Source organism: Convolutriloba macropyga, chromosome 9, assembly GCF_964194025.1.
Source record: "Convolutriloba macropyga chromosome 9, txConMacr16.3, whole genome shotgun sequence".
Lineage (NCBI taxonomy): Eukaryota > Metazoa > Xenacoelomorpha > Acoela > Convolutidae > Convolutriloba > Convolutriloba macropyga.
In genome coordinates, this window is record NC_134476.1 from 7,359,281 (window position 1) to 7,371,343 (window position 12,063).

At 33.5% G+C, this 12,063-nt stretch overlaps 1 protein-coding gene across 7 annotated transcripts in view; it reads right to left on the minus strand.

Moving 5' to 3' along the window:
* The window catches only part of LOC142346007 (uncharacterized), a 52,739-nt gene that overhangs the window by 15,544 nt on the left and 25,132 nt on the right, over positions 1-12,063 (minus strand). The window contains exon 1 of one of the 7 annotated variants that reach the window (XM_075398486.1): positions 1,308-1,506. The exons of the other annotated variants lie outside the window; for them this stretch is intronic. The gene's annotated coding sequence lies outside the window, so the exon portion shown is untranslated. Of the gene's footprint in view, positions 1-1,307; positions 1,507-12,063 lie in introns of those variants that run through there. 7 annotated transcript variants of the gene reach the window in all.

A 12,063-nucleotide genomic window follows, 5' to 3' on the forward strand; every position in this document is an offset into this window, starting at 1 on the left:
TGTTAATTACGTGAACCGTTTTCCAGTCTTTTAACGACTTTATAAAAAGGTTGCTGCTGTAGCAAAATTTTCCGAATGTTCAGAAGTGTCTTACAAATGCTCTTTCGCCATCCATACTAGATCCAGTGCTTTTCAATCATAAAAGAAGGAAAACTATAAATCAAGTTTTGTATGTCTCTGTATGGAAAATCAACTAAAAACGGTTAAAAACGATTAAAATTGAAAGTCTAAGGTAGAAAACATAAGTAAAATGTCCGTTAAAAACCACAGCTGAATTCTTGTTCAGTGGGATGATCCTCAAATATAGTTTATACTGTGCATTTCTTTGAAAAACAAAGCAATTGCATTTAGTGCGTTCTTTTTTTGAGCCACGTCTGGTAATATATTTTCTATAAATCCTGTTAGTTTTCCAAAATTTACGATATTTTGTTGATCTTAATATCCTTCCAAACTTCGCTAAAAGACGCTTTTTAATTTTTAAAAACTAGCATTTCTTGCGATATCACGTTAAATTTCTCTGTCATCTTGCAGAAATCTTATGTCCTGATCTTAATGAAAATGTACTTCAGGTTTCTTTGTGCCTATATGTTTCGTGCCATGCAACATTTCAAGGGTCTTGGCAAGAATAACATGTTTTAAAAATTTTTGTAATCAAAGTGTATCACGTTTCGGTTCAATGGCTCATTTTTTGTTTCCCGAAATAAACTGTTGTTATGAGATAGCCAGCTATTATATTGTATTTACCCAGTCATGAAACTGTTGAAAAACACATGCTTATAAGGAAAATATTTTTTTTTCAGCTTTAATACCATAATTGAAGCATTTTTTAAAATTGTTAGCTCATTTGCATTCCATAGACCCCAGAGTTCGACAATACCACAGATTTGTTATTTTCGCTTCCCGAGCAGCTAGCATGCAAAACTGTATATTTTGTATTATTTTGTATTTATTTTCTAGTTTCAAATCATTTTGTTAAAACAATTATGTTACAGGAGTAGGAGAGCATAACAAACTAAGTTTTGCAACGTTCACGTGTAAATTTTAAATCATTGCATCAGTGCGAAATTCTAGAAAAGTCATTTTCCTATAAAAGGTGAAACATTTTAAATCTCGTAAAGTTTCTTTTTAAGCAAGCAAATGCTTGTGACTGTGCCAGAACTGGTTAAATGACTTAGATCTGAATTGGCTACGCGTTATGCCAAAGAATGCCCATTTTTATCAAAGTTTTAACGTGTAGGAAATTATTGTAACATCTAAAATTAAACCAAAACCATTCTCACTAAGGGTTCGTTCATTGCAATACTAACCGATTCAATTCCTATATTGCTATCTAATAATCACTTTATAAACAGTCATAAATTAAGCTCAATGGTAATAAAGTAAACCTATTTCACAAACAGGGAGATTACGGGTTGTTAATTTAATTCAGATTAGGGTGATTTTATCATTCACAAAACGAGAGATAAATTATTCGGAGACAATTAATAACTCAACGCTTAATCTCCATTCCCGTTTACAATTTTCTCCAATTCATTCGGAAAGCCTGAATCGAATAGCTAGCTATTCCGACAGCTTGAAAGCGAATGGTAAAATTTTCGTTATCCGTGCTTTGTAGATAAAGACAACAATGGGGGGGGGGGGGGGGGGGGGTTGGGTGAAGGGCGGAGGTATAACTAGTTGTCAAAGATATTTGATATTTGACCTAAAAATTGTAAAGTGAATTGCTTGAATTTCAATAACTTTGAGGACAAATCGTAGCAAAAAGTTTTTAAGCCGGCAATTTGGAGAACTTGGGAATCTAATATAGCTACGAGGTAAATCTAATTTCCTCAGGGCAACTTTTCAATTTTTTTCCTGTGCAACTTTGGTTCAATTTCTTTTCACCCCGACTCATTCAACCCCGCATATCTGAACACCATATCATTTCACCCCTCTAGCACTTTACCCCGTAAATTACCAGTGGCCAAATTATTATAGCACCTATGTTGACAAAACCAATTTTATAAACTTTTAAAATCGGAGTTAGAAGATAGCGGGTTGAAATCATAGCGGGTTAAAAAAAATAGGGGTGTTACCAACAAGATCGTGTCTTTGAAAACCCGCTCCCGCAACATTGTCAATGATGAAAATAGAAATAAACATACGTGATAGTAACAATGATTTGATTCGGTAGCTAAGCTATGATTTAATAAAACCCTTTCAATAGTTACTCAATTTCTCCAACCGACTACTGGGTTTCCACGACAAGGGGTTAAAAAGCAGGACAGCGTTCTATGGGTCCCAAAATATTAAGATCTGATTGAGTATTTAAAGTCATTTCCCCTCACATGTCTAATCTTCTCTTTCACCGACTAGGGCCCTAAATATAGACCGTCTTTTGACAGTTTATAACAACCAAACTGTGGTAATTACCCAATAAATATTTTCGCAGAATTTGGAGCTTAGTGAGTCCGAATCTATACCTCTCCAAGACCAACGATTACTGACGGGTGCCTGAGTTTAGAACCCCCCCCCCCGCTCCCCCCAGCAACCCCCAGGCACCGAAGACTGCAGAGTGGATTATTTTGAAAGAATACAGTCGAAACCAGAATTTAAACATTTTGCAGCTCACAGCGACTTGAGGTCGTTTGTTGGCCGCTCAAATTGCAGCATAGATTGCTTGGTATAGCAGTTTAGAAGCCAGTTTAGAGGCCAGTTTAGAAAACAGTAATAGTGACAGCGATGTTGGGGGGGGGGTGCTGGTGCTATTAATCTCTAGTGTTAGTTTCAAATGGAAGCGACACTATCGTTAAAGTATCGCACGTAATAAACTGAATTTGTTTAAAACTCGTTTTTATTTATTGTTTACAGTATCGGTTTCCATTTAATAGTCGGTGGGTTTCAAAAAACATTTACTGTCAGATTGGATTTAAATTTACCCCGAGAGGTTTTCGAGCTTTAAGCACAGTACAGTTTGTAGAAAAGTAGAGATCATGGAATTTTCGTAATTTTCATAGGAATTAGACTGTAATCTGTCGAAACAGTTATCGCAGATCTTGATAAAGCGCAGAAAATAGCCAAAAAACATTCTGTTCAGAAAGCCGATACAAAAATAATTTAGAAAAAAAGAGAGGGAGACGATAGATATTGACGGTAGATTATTAATAACAATAGTAAAATGTTTGCAGAGGTCAATAGGAAAAAAAGATCTTAAATATGTATATTTACATCGAGACAAAATCAATATCACTCTGAGAGATCACAATTAGGCCATGAAGGCTTGCTTTCAAATGTCTCAAGCGGAAAAGAACTGACTGCAGTAGTTGGCGACATGAAAAACCGGAAAATTAACCTTATCAATAAAGATACAGAATTGATTAGTTATTATTTAACTTAGATAGTAACTCACAATTGTCTATGACGTAGTTATCAAGAAATTTATATTAGAATCTTTAACTTGATGATTTAACTTAATACGAATGTTGTATACAAAGTTCGGAAAATATACTGGTTAGCAGTTTATCAAATGCCTGATTTTAGGTCTCATAGAAAATTTATCATAACTGTTTTTGAGTAGACAGATTTTCCTTGAACTCCTTCGACAGTTCGTAATTAAAAGAATCTCATCTTCGGAAATTAGATTTTTTAGACACGCATTTGAGTTTTCGCACGTTAACATTTTTGTTGCTGTTTTCAATTTTCATAGAGGTGTAGCTCTAATACATTGTAAATGAGTAGTTGTCTACTGGTTGTTTTGTGGATTCATATTTCCTTTTGAAAGTCAAAAATCTAGGTACTCTTTATCATCATGTTCAGTGGTTTCAGAGTCTTGTATTTTGGAACTCCATATATTAGAACTCCATACTGAGCAGTTGGCTCCACAAATGTTTTTAAAATTGCTTTAAGCTCCCTTGTGCTCAAAGATTTGCTCTAACGGTAGAAAAAGGAACAGAATGTTGTTAATTTTTTTCCAAGGAGTCAGCTTGTTGTTGGAAAATAAAAAGACTTTTGTCAAGTAAGATCCCAAGATACTTATTAATGAAGCATTGTCCATTTCATTGTTGTTAATTTTTACAGTGTTCAAAAGTGATGGATGTTTTTTGCTCTGTGAACTGTTCTTTTGTTGTTTTTATCAGCATTCAATGTGCGGCAATTTTTTAAAGCCGAATTGCAGATCTTTCTATATTTTTTTCTTGCTCATCGTATTCGGTTCTCAGGTCCTCATTATTGTAAATCACGGTATCGTCTGCATACAAAATAGTGCTAGTTCGCGCTGTAGCAAAATCAATATTTTTTATATAGATAATAAATAACAAAGGTCCCAAGATTGAGCCCCGGTGTACGCCAAACTTATATTCTGTGTTGCTGACTTTAAAACCCAATTTGCATAAATTGCACTCTATTACTGAGAAAAGTCTTTAATAATTCTAAGACCAGCCCCCCTAATCCGCAATTCGAACATTTTTTTAAATAAAGTTTGGTTGTCAACATTGTCTGAAACCTTTTTAAGGTCAAGGAAAGTGCATATACTTCCCACTGATTTATTTATCCAGTTTGATCTCAGGTTCTCAACAAATTCTATGATTGCATGAATTTACTTCTTTGGTCTCTGAAGCCGAATTGATTTTTGGTTGTCTCTTTGTTCAGAGAAACAATTCTGCTGTATAATCTTTTCTCGAACACTTTTCCACTTGATGGTAAGATAGACATTGGCCCGTAAATGGTGGCTCAGTATTGTCACTATCCTTGAAAAATAGAATTAACTTTGCTATTTTCGAGCTTTCGGGATAGTAACCTAACTCCATTCATTTGTTAAAAATTTTGCATAGTAAAGGTGCAATTGAGGAAGCAAAGCTTTTTGGAGATAGTTATTAAAATTGAAGGCATCAACTTTGTATTTGTTTTCTATTTGGCTCAGAATTTTTATCATTTCAGATGTTGTTGTTTTATAGAGAATCATGCTACGTACAGATTTTTTGCTTGAGCTTGTTGTTAGGGCACTATCAAAATCAGCTGCCTATTTTTCGTCTATTTCAGAAAAAAATATTAAAATTTTCCAAGTTTCCTTCAGAAAAACGGTATTGCTTTTTGGTCAGCCGACAGCATTCATACGACCTTAAAAAAGCTTCTACTACCGGTGTTGGCGTTCTTCTGCATTTCTTTTTGATAAAATTGGCTCATTTTTGTTCTTACTGGATTTTTGACTAAGTGTGATTGTTTATCATACATCTTTTTGCTTCTGTCAGACCTTTCGATGAGGTAAAGTTGTCTTAAGTGACTTTTCTTGGAAGCAGAATTTTTAACTTCTTTTTCAATCCATTTTTTTTGTTTATTGACTGAAATGTTTTTTTTGGAACCACTTGATCCAACTCTCTATTCAAGATTTCCGGTAACTATTTTAGAAGAAATTTTCACTGTCTAAAGCGTCTGCTGAAACTTTTTCAGCGCAGGACTCAACATTAGTTCTTAATTTTTCAATGATTCTGGTGTTTTGCAGTTTTGACCATATGCGAGAACTGCAGGGTTCTTTACCTCTATTCATTGTCTGAACGTGTCCGGTAACTGCAATTCAGAGCAGCAATGATCAATATAGCGTGCTTTTGACATCTGAAAATTGTGAAATACAGATCAAGTAAGGTTTGTGTTGTTTTTGACTCCAGAGAGGCAATTTTTGGGTCCCACAATTGTTAGTCCATTTGCTTGCAAAAAGGATGTTAGCAAGTTGAGTTTTTTTCTATGAAAAAAATTTACTTTGAAGTCGCCACAGAGTATATGTTCCAAATCTGGTTTCACAACAATTTCGTCTAAAAATTCTTCCCAATATATGAAAAGTTTTCTCTTTAGTGTAACTAGGGTGATAAAATTGCAGCTTATAACGGTTTAGATTTTTTTATGGTTGATAAAAAGAGAGACAGCCTGGACATAGTTTTTCTCCAGCTTTTCATAGAACTTCAATTTAGCACTACACTTTACAGAAATACCAAACCTGCCATCTCTTTTCTTCCTCTCCGCACTTATTATGGTATTATAATTTGGAAAAGTTAACAATTCTTTTCCTTCAGTATTATTCAACTATGATTTTGTTATGCATAAAACTAATGATTTTTGTTCGTCGCTCACAAATATTTCAATTGCATCGTATCTTTCGGACACGAGATCTCGTTCAAGATCTATCGTTTTGAAGTGAAACAGTATTAAATTCAGCTTTTTTAACGTTTTTCAATTTTCTTTGTTAGTTTTGAAAGAAATTTTAAAAGATTGCAACCGCAGCAAAGCAAAGCCAGTTCTCTCATAGTTTTTTTGTACTAGTAATTTCTGCACTCGCACATTGATAAAAAACAATATGAAAAAAACAAAAAATATATTTCAAAAAATTAAAGAAAGGAAAATATTGCGAAAAAAACGATTCAGAACATAAAAAGTAGCAGAGCTCTAGATTAAATCTTACTCGGACCGCGGAAATCGCAGAGTTGCTGTTTTTAGTATCCGTCCGATTAACCATCTAACCTCAAAACCAAATTGCGTATATCACAGTTTGCTATTGACTAAAAAAACTGAAAACTCAAAAAACTTAAAAAGAATTAGTGTCAGACTGGATTTAAATTTACCCTGAGCGGTTTTCGCGCTTTAAGCACAGTAATGTTTGTCGACAAGTAGATTCATGGAAGTTTAGTAATTTTCATGGAAATTAGACTGTAATCTGTCAAAACACTTATCGCAGACCTAGATAAAGCGCAGAAAATAGTCGAAAACAGTCTGTTCAGAAAACCGATAGAATAATAATTTAGAAAAAAGAAAGGGAGACAATAGTTTTTGATAGTAGTTTATTAATAACAATAATAAAAAATTTGCAGAGTCAAATAGGAAAAATATCTTAATTATGTTTATTTACATCGAGACAAAAACAATATCACTCTGAGGGATCACAATTAGGCCTTGAAGGCTTGTTTTCAAATGTCTCAAGCGGAAAAGAAACAACTATAGTAGTTGGCGAATGAAAAACCGGAAAATTAACCCTGTCAATAAAAATACAGAATTGATATGTTATTTTTTAACTTAGATAGTAACTCACAATTTTCTGTGATGTCATTATCAAGAAATTTATTATAGAATCTTTAGTTGAAGGTTTTATCGAATACGAATGTGAATTAAAAAGTTTGGAAAATATACTGGTAAGCAGTTTATCAAATAGGCTTTATAGAAAATTATTATAATTGATTTTGCGGTGACAGATATTCCTTGAACTCGTTCGACCGTTCGTAATTAAAAGAATCTCATCTTCGGAAATTAGATTTTTTAGACACGCAACTGAGTTTTCGCACGTTAACTTTTTTGTTGCTGTTATCAAGTTTCATAGAAGTTTAGCTCTTATACATTTTAAAAGAGTAGTTGTCTCCTGGCTGTTGTTATGGATTCATAATTCCTTTTTAAACTCAAAAATCTAGCTATTCATTTTATCATCATGTTCAGTGGTTTCAGAATTTTTATTTTGCAAATCCATGTATCAGAACTCCAAACTGAGCAATTGGCTCCACATTCGTGTTAACAACTGTTACAGGCTTCTTTGTGCTCAAATGTTTTCTCTAACGGTACAATACGGGACAGAATGTTATAAACTTTTTCCCATTGAGTCAGCTTGTTGCTGGAAACTAAGATTTTTGTCAAATAGTATTCCAAGATACTTATTTACTGAAACGTTGTCTATCTTTTTGTTGTTGATATAAAGAGTGTTTAAAGTTGTGGCTATTTTTCTTTCTGTGAACACTATCTGTTTTTCGTTGTTTTATCAGCATTCAATGTGAGGCGGTTCTTTTGCCAAATTGTGAGCTAAATTGCAGATCTTTCTAAAGTTTTTTCATAATAATCACTCTCGGTTTTCAGGTCCTCTCTGGTGTAAATCACAGTATCGTGTGCATACAAAACACTGCTAGTTCGCGTTTTTGCTAATTTTTTTTTCTGTTTTGTTCATTTTAAAACCCCGATTTGCATGAATTGCATATAATTACTGAGATAAGATTTTATTAATTCTAAGACAGGCCCCCTTAGCCCGCAATTCGAAATTTTGTTCACTAAACTTTGGTGGTCAACAGCGTCGGAGGCCTTTTTAGGTTCAAAGAAGGGGTATATAATTGCCACTCATTTATTCAATTTGATCTCAGTTTCTCAAAACGATCTACGGGTGCATCAATTTTACTTTTTCGGTCTCCGAAGCCAAATAATTTTTGGTTCAAGCATTTTCTTTGTTCACGAAAGAAACGATTCTGCAGTATAATTTTTTCACGAAAACTTTTCCAGTTGCTGGTAAGATAGATATTGGCCAGTAATTTGGTGGCTCAGTTTTGTCATTATCCTTGGAAACTGGAATTAACTTCGTTATTTTCTAGCATTCTGGATAGTAACCTAATTCCATTCATTTATTTAAAATTCTGCATAGTAAAGGTGCTATTGAAGAAGCAATGCTTTTTGGAGATAATTAACTGCCTATTTTTTCATGAATTTTAGAAAAAGAATATTAAAATTTTCAAAGTTTGCTTCAGAAAAACTGTGTTGATTTTTGGTCAGCCGACAGCATTCATACGACCTCAAGAAAGAACCTATTGAGAGCTGGCATTCTTCTGCATTTCTTCTTGATAAAACTGGCTCATTTTTGTTCTTACTAGATTTCCGGCTAACTGTGATTGTTCATCATACATCTTTTTGCTTCTGTCAGATTTTCTGAGAGGTACATTTGTCTTAAGGGACTTTTCTTTGAAGGAGAATTTGTAACTTCAATTTTAATTCGATTTTTTTGTTTTTTGATTGAAATGTTTTCCAATGGGACCATTTGATCCAATTCTCTATTCAAGAATTCCTGCAACTGTTTTAGAAGAAAATTGCACATTTTACTGTCTAATCCGTCTGCTGAAACTTTTTCAACGTAGGACTCAACATTTAATTTTAATGTTTTAAAAGATTCTGGGGCTTTGCAGTGTTGACCATATGCGAGAACTGCACTGTTCTTTACCTCTATTCCTGGCCTGAAGGTGTCCAGTAACTGCAATTCAGAGCAATAGCGATCAATCACAGCGTTTTTTTTTACATTTGAAAATTGTGAAGTACAGATCAAGTAGTGTTGGTATTGTTTTTGACACCCGAGAAGCAGTATTTGATCCCGCCACTGTTAGTCCATTTGATTGCAAGAGACATTTTAGCGGGTTGAGTTTTTTCCTCTATGAAAAAAACTTATTTTGAGGTCGCCACAGATTATATGTTCCAATTCTGGTTTCACAACAGTTTCGTCTAAAAGCTTTCCCAATGTAGGAAAAATTTTCTCTTTGGTGTAATTAGGAGGATGTACTCGCAACTTATAACGGTTTTGTTTTCTCTTGTTAGAAAATAAAGAAAACTTGGACATAGTTTTTCTCCAGGTTCCCAAGGAACTTCACTTTAGCACTACATTTTACAAAAATACCAACCCTGCCACCTCTTTTCTTCCTCTCCGCACCTATTATGGTATTAAAAGTTGAAGAGAGATCTAACGTTTTTTTATTAAAACAGTATTCAATTCATTTTTTTAACGTCATTCAATTTTTTTTAGTAATGAATGAAATTTTTTTCTCAAAGTGAAACCACAGCAAAACATTGCCAGTTCACTCCTAGTTTTCTTATGATAGTTTTTATAGTACTCGCAGATTGATAAAATACAATCAGGAACAAAAAACAAAAATTTATTTTAAACTTTAAAAAAAGCAAAACACTTTAAAAAACGATTCTGAACATAAAAAGAAGCCGAGCTCTCGGTTGCAGCTAACTCTGCGGAAATCGCAGAGCTGCTGTTTGTAGTATCCGTCAGGATAATCATCTAACGTCAAAAGCAAATAGCGTATATCAATGTTTGCTATTTATTTCTTTCAAAATTCACAGGCAAGATGGTGATAATTTTGAGTGTTTGTTTGCCTCTTTTATCAGTTCATAATTAATTCGCCAATTGAAGAATCAAATTCATCAACAGAATAGAAAGTAAACTGAAAGATTTTTTCATTACTACCAGTTAAAGCGATTTTTGTTTTCTTTTTCTCTTTTTCAGAAAGATGTGGTATTTTGCTTCTTAAAAGCAGGGAGTTAATAATCCTCCGGATTATCGTTAGTTGGTTGTAGATTTTTGTTTGATAGCATTTACATTATTAAGCTCATCAATATGATCGATTTTTTCTAAGCCGTTTTTGTTTGAATCTGTCCACCAACACAGACACAGTACAAGCAGTACAATTGTGAGTGCTTGCAATCATGTTGTCTTTGACCATTTCAACTTCAATTTGTGGCTCTACTTTAGGCAGTTTTGCAAATAAATGTTTTACCGTTGATATATTTTTTCATTTTTCGTATGACTCTTTTCTTTTTAAATATCTTCAACTTGTCATCAAAATATACAAATTAGCATATGACCGTCGGAAGTTGATACTCGGTTTCAAAATTTGGTAGAAAATTAGAGGTTTTTTTGCTACCTCTCAGTAACTTTATTCTCAAAAGTTTTGTAAAATTTGCAACGTATTATATGTAACAATATTTGTTGGTGCGTGAATTAAATGGGGATTTACCACAAGCACAATATAATTTCAGTTTTACCCTTCGTGTTCTCGTAGTCTGTCGTTAAGATTTTTCTGGATTGCGCGAAATTTTCGCTACTGAATATCTTGCTCATTTTTTCCCTAAGAGCTTCAACTTCCTTGTATAGTGTTTCAAATGTTTGTGGTTGTTGGTGGTTACTCACGACCTCTGATATTACATTGGATTCTGTGTACTCCTTGTCTTCCATTGTAATCGTCAATTATAATCCAATAAAAGAATTATGAATAAATAAGTGTTACTTGGAAAGTAAGTTTTAAGTCAATGCTCATACGTATCTTTTAGAAAAATAAACTTTCGCAGCTTTTGCCCGCAGTGTTCTGTTCAAAACAATTATACGCCAAATGACAGCCGACAGTTTCAAATGCTTGTCCGTTCGCAGTCCATAAACGCAAAAATGTTTTTAAATTGATGTAGATTATTTTTGCGAACCAACCCAAGTTTAGGCAATGATCGCAATACATTTTTGACAACTGTTTTGTAAAAGTAAACAAGCAAATTTTTACTAAATGTTTTGCTGTGTATTTTGATGTACTTTTATCCAAATTCTGACTTTCCTGATCGGAAAATGTTTTAGTAAACAAAATTTGAGAAATTTTATTAACGTCTTTAAAAACCTTTGAAGAGCAAAACTCAAAAACCGCAAAATAGAAAATGTTGGTTCCGCTGCTATCTTCCTAGAGCTTCCAATTTACATCGTTCACGTTTTTAGGGATAGAAGCTAACAGCACTCAAGAAGCAACCTAAAAGAAAAAGCATGCTGTCTATATTTCAAGGTTGCAAACGACAAAATCTGTATTAACTGCATCATAAAAAAATTCAAAAACATTTCGAAAAATTACTTTGGGTGATATTTGTTTTTCTTAGGACGAGCGCAGCTGACATACTTAAGAACTACATTATTACAAGTTTTTCAGGTTTGATTACAGTACTTTATTTGGTACGGTTTTCTTCAATCGTCTGAAACAAAATAGCAGAAGAAAAAATGCAAACAAACATTTCAAATTTCCTGCAAAAAATTTTCTGTTCAGAGAGCTGAGCCAACCATTTAGTGAAAAGAAAAACAATCAAGAGATGTTTCAGGTAGAAAAATCTTAACACAGTAAAAATGATGTAAAATTTCTCGAAAGATAGTGTTCTAATCGAGAATACCATGACGTGATGATCGCATGCAGATTTTAGAAAACCAATTAAGCCTTGATCATTTTATTGATAAATAGGATATCCAAGAGACACGTGTCCACATGTATAAAGGAGCAAGCACAGTTAACTACCCACACTTTGTGGTCCCCTATAACTTTAGATTTAAAACATACTCCCGTATCGTTCGCTTTTGCTGAAAAAAGAAAATTGTGAGATAACTTTTAACTTAGAACAATTTGTGTATAATTCTTAAAACAAGAACTCTCCAAGTAAAAAAAAATAACTTATCACATTTTTCGAATTAGGGTGAAACCAGTTTAAAATTTTCTATTTTCC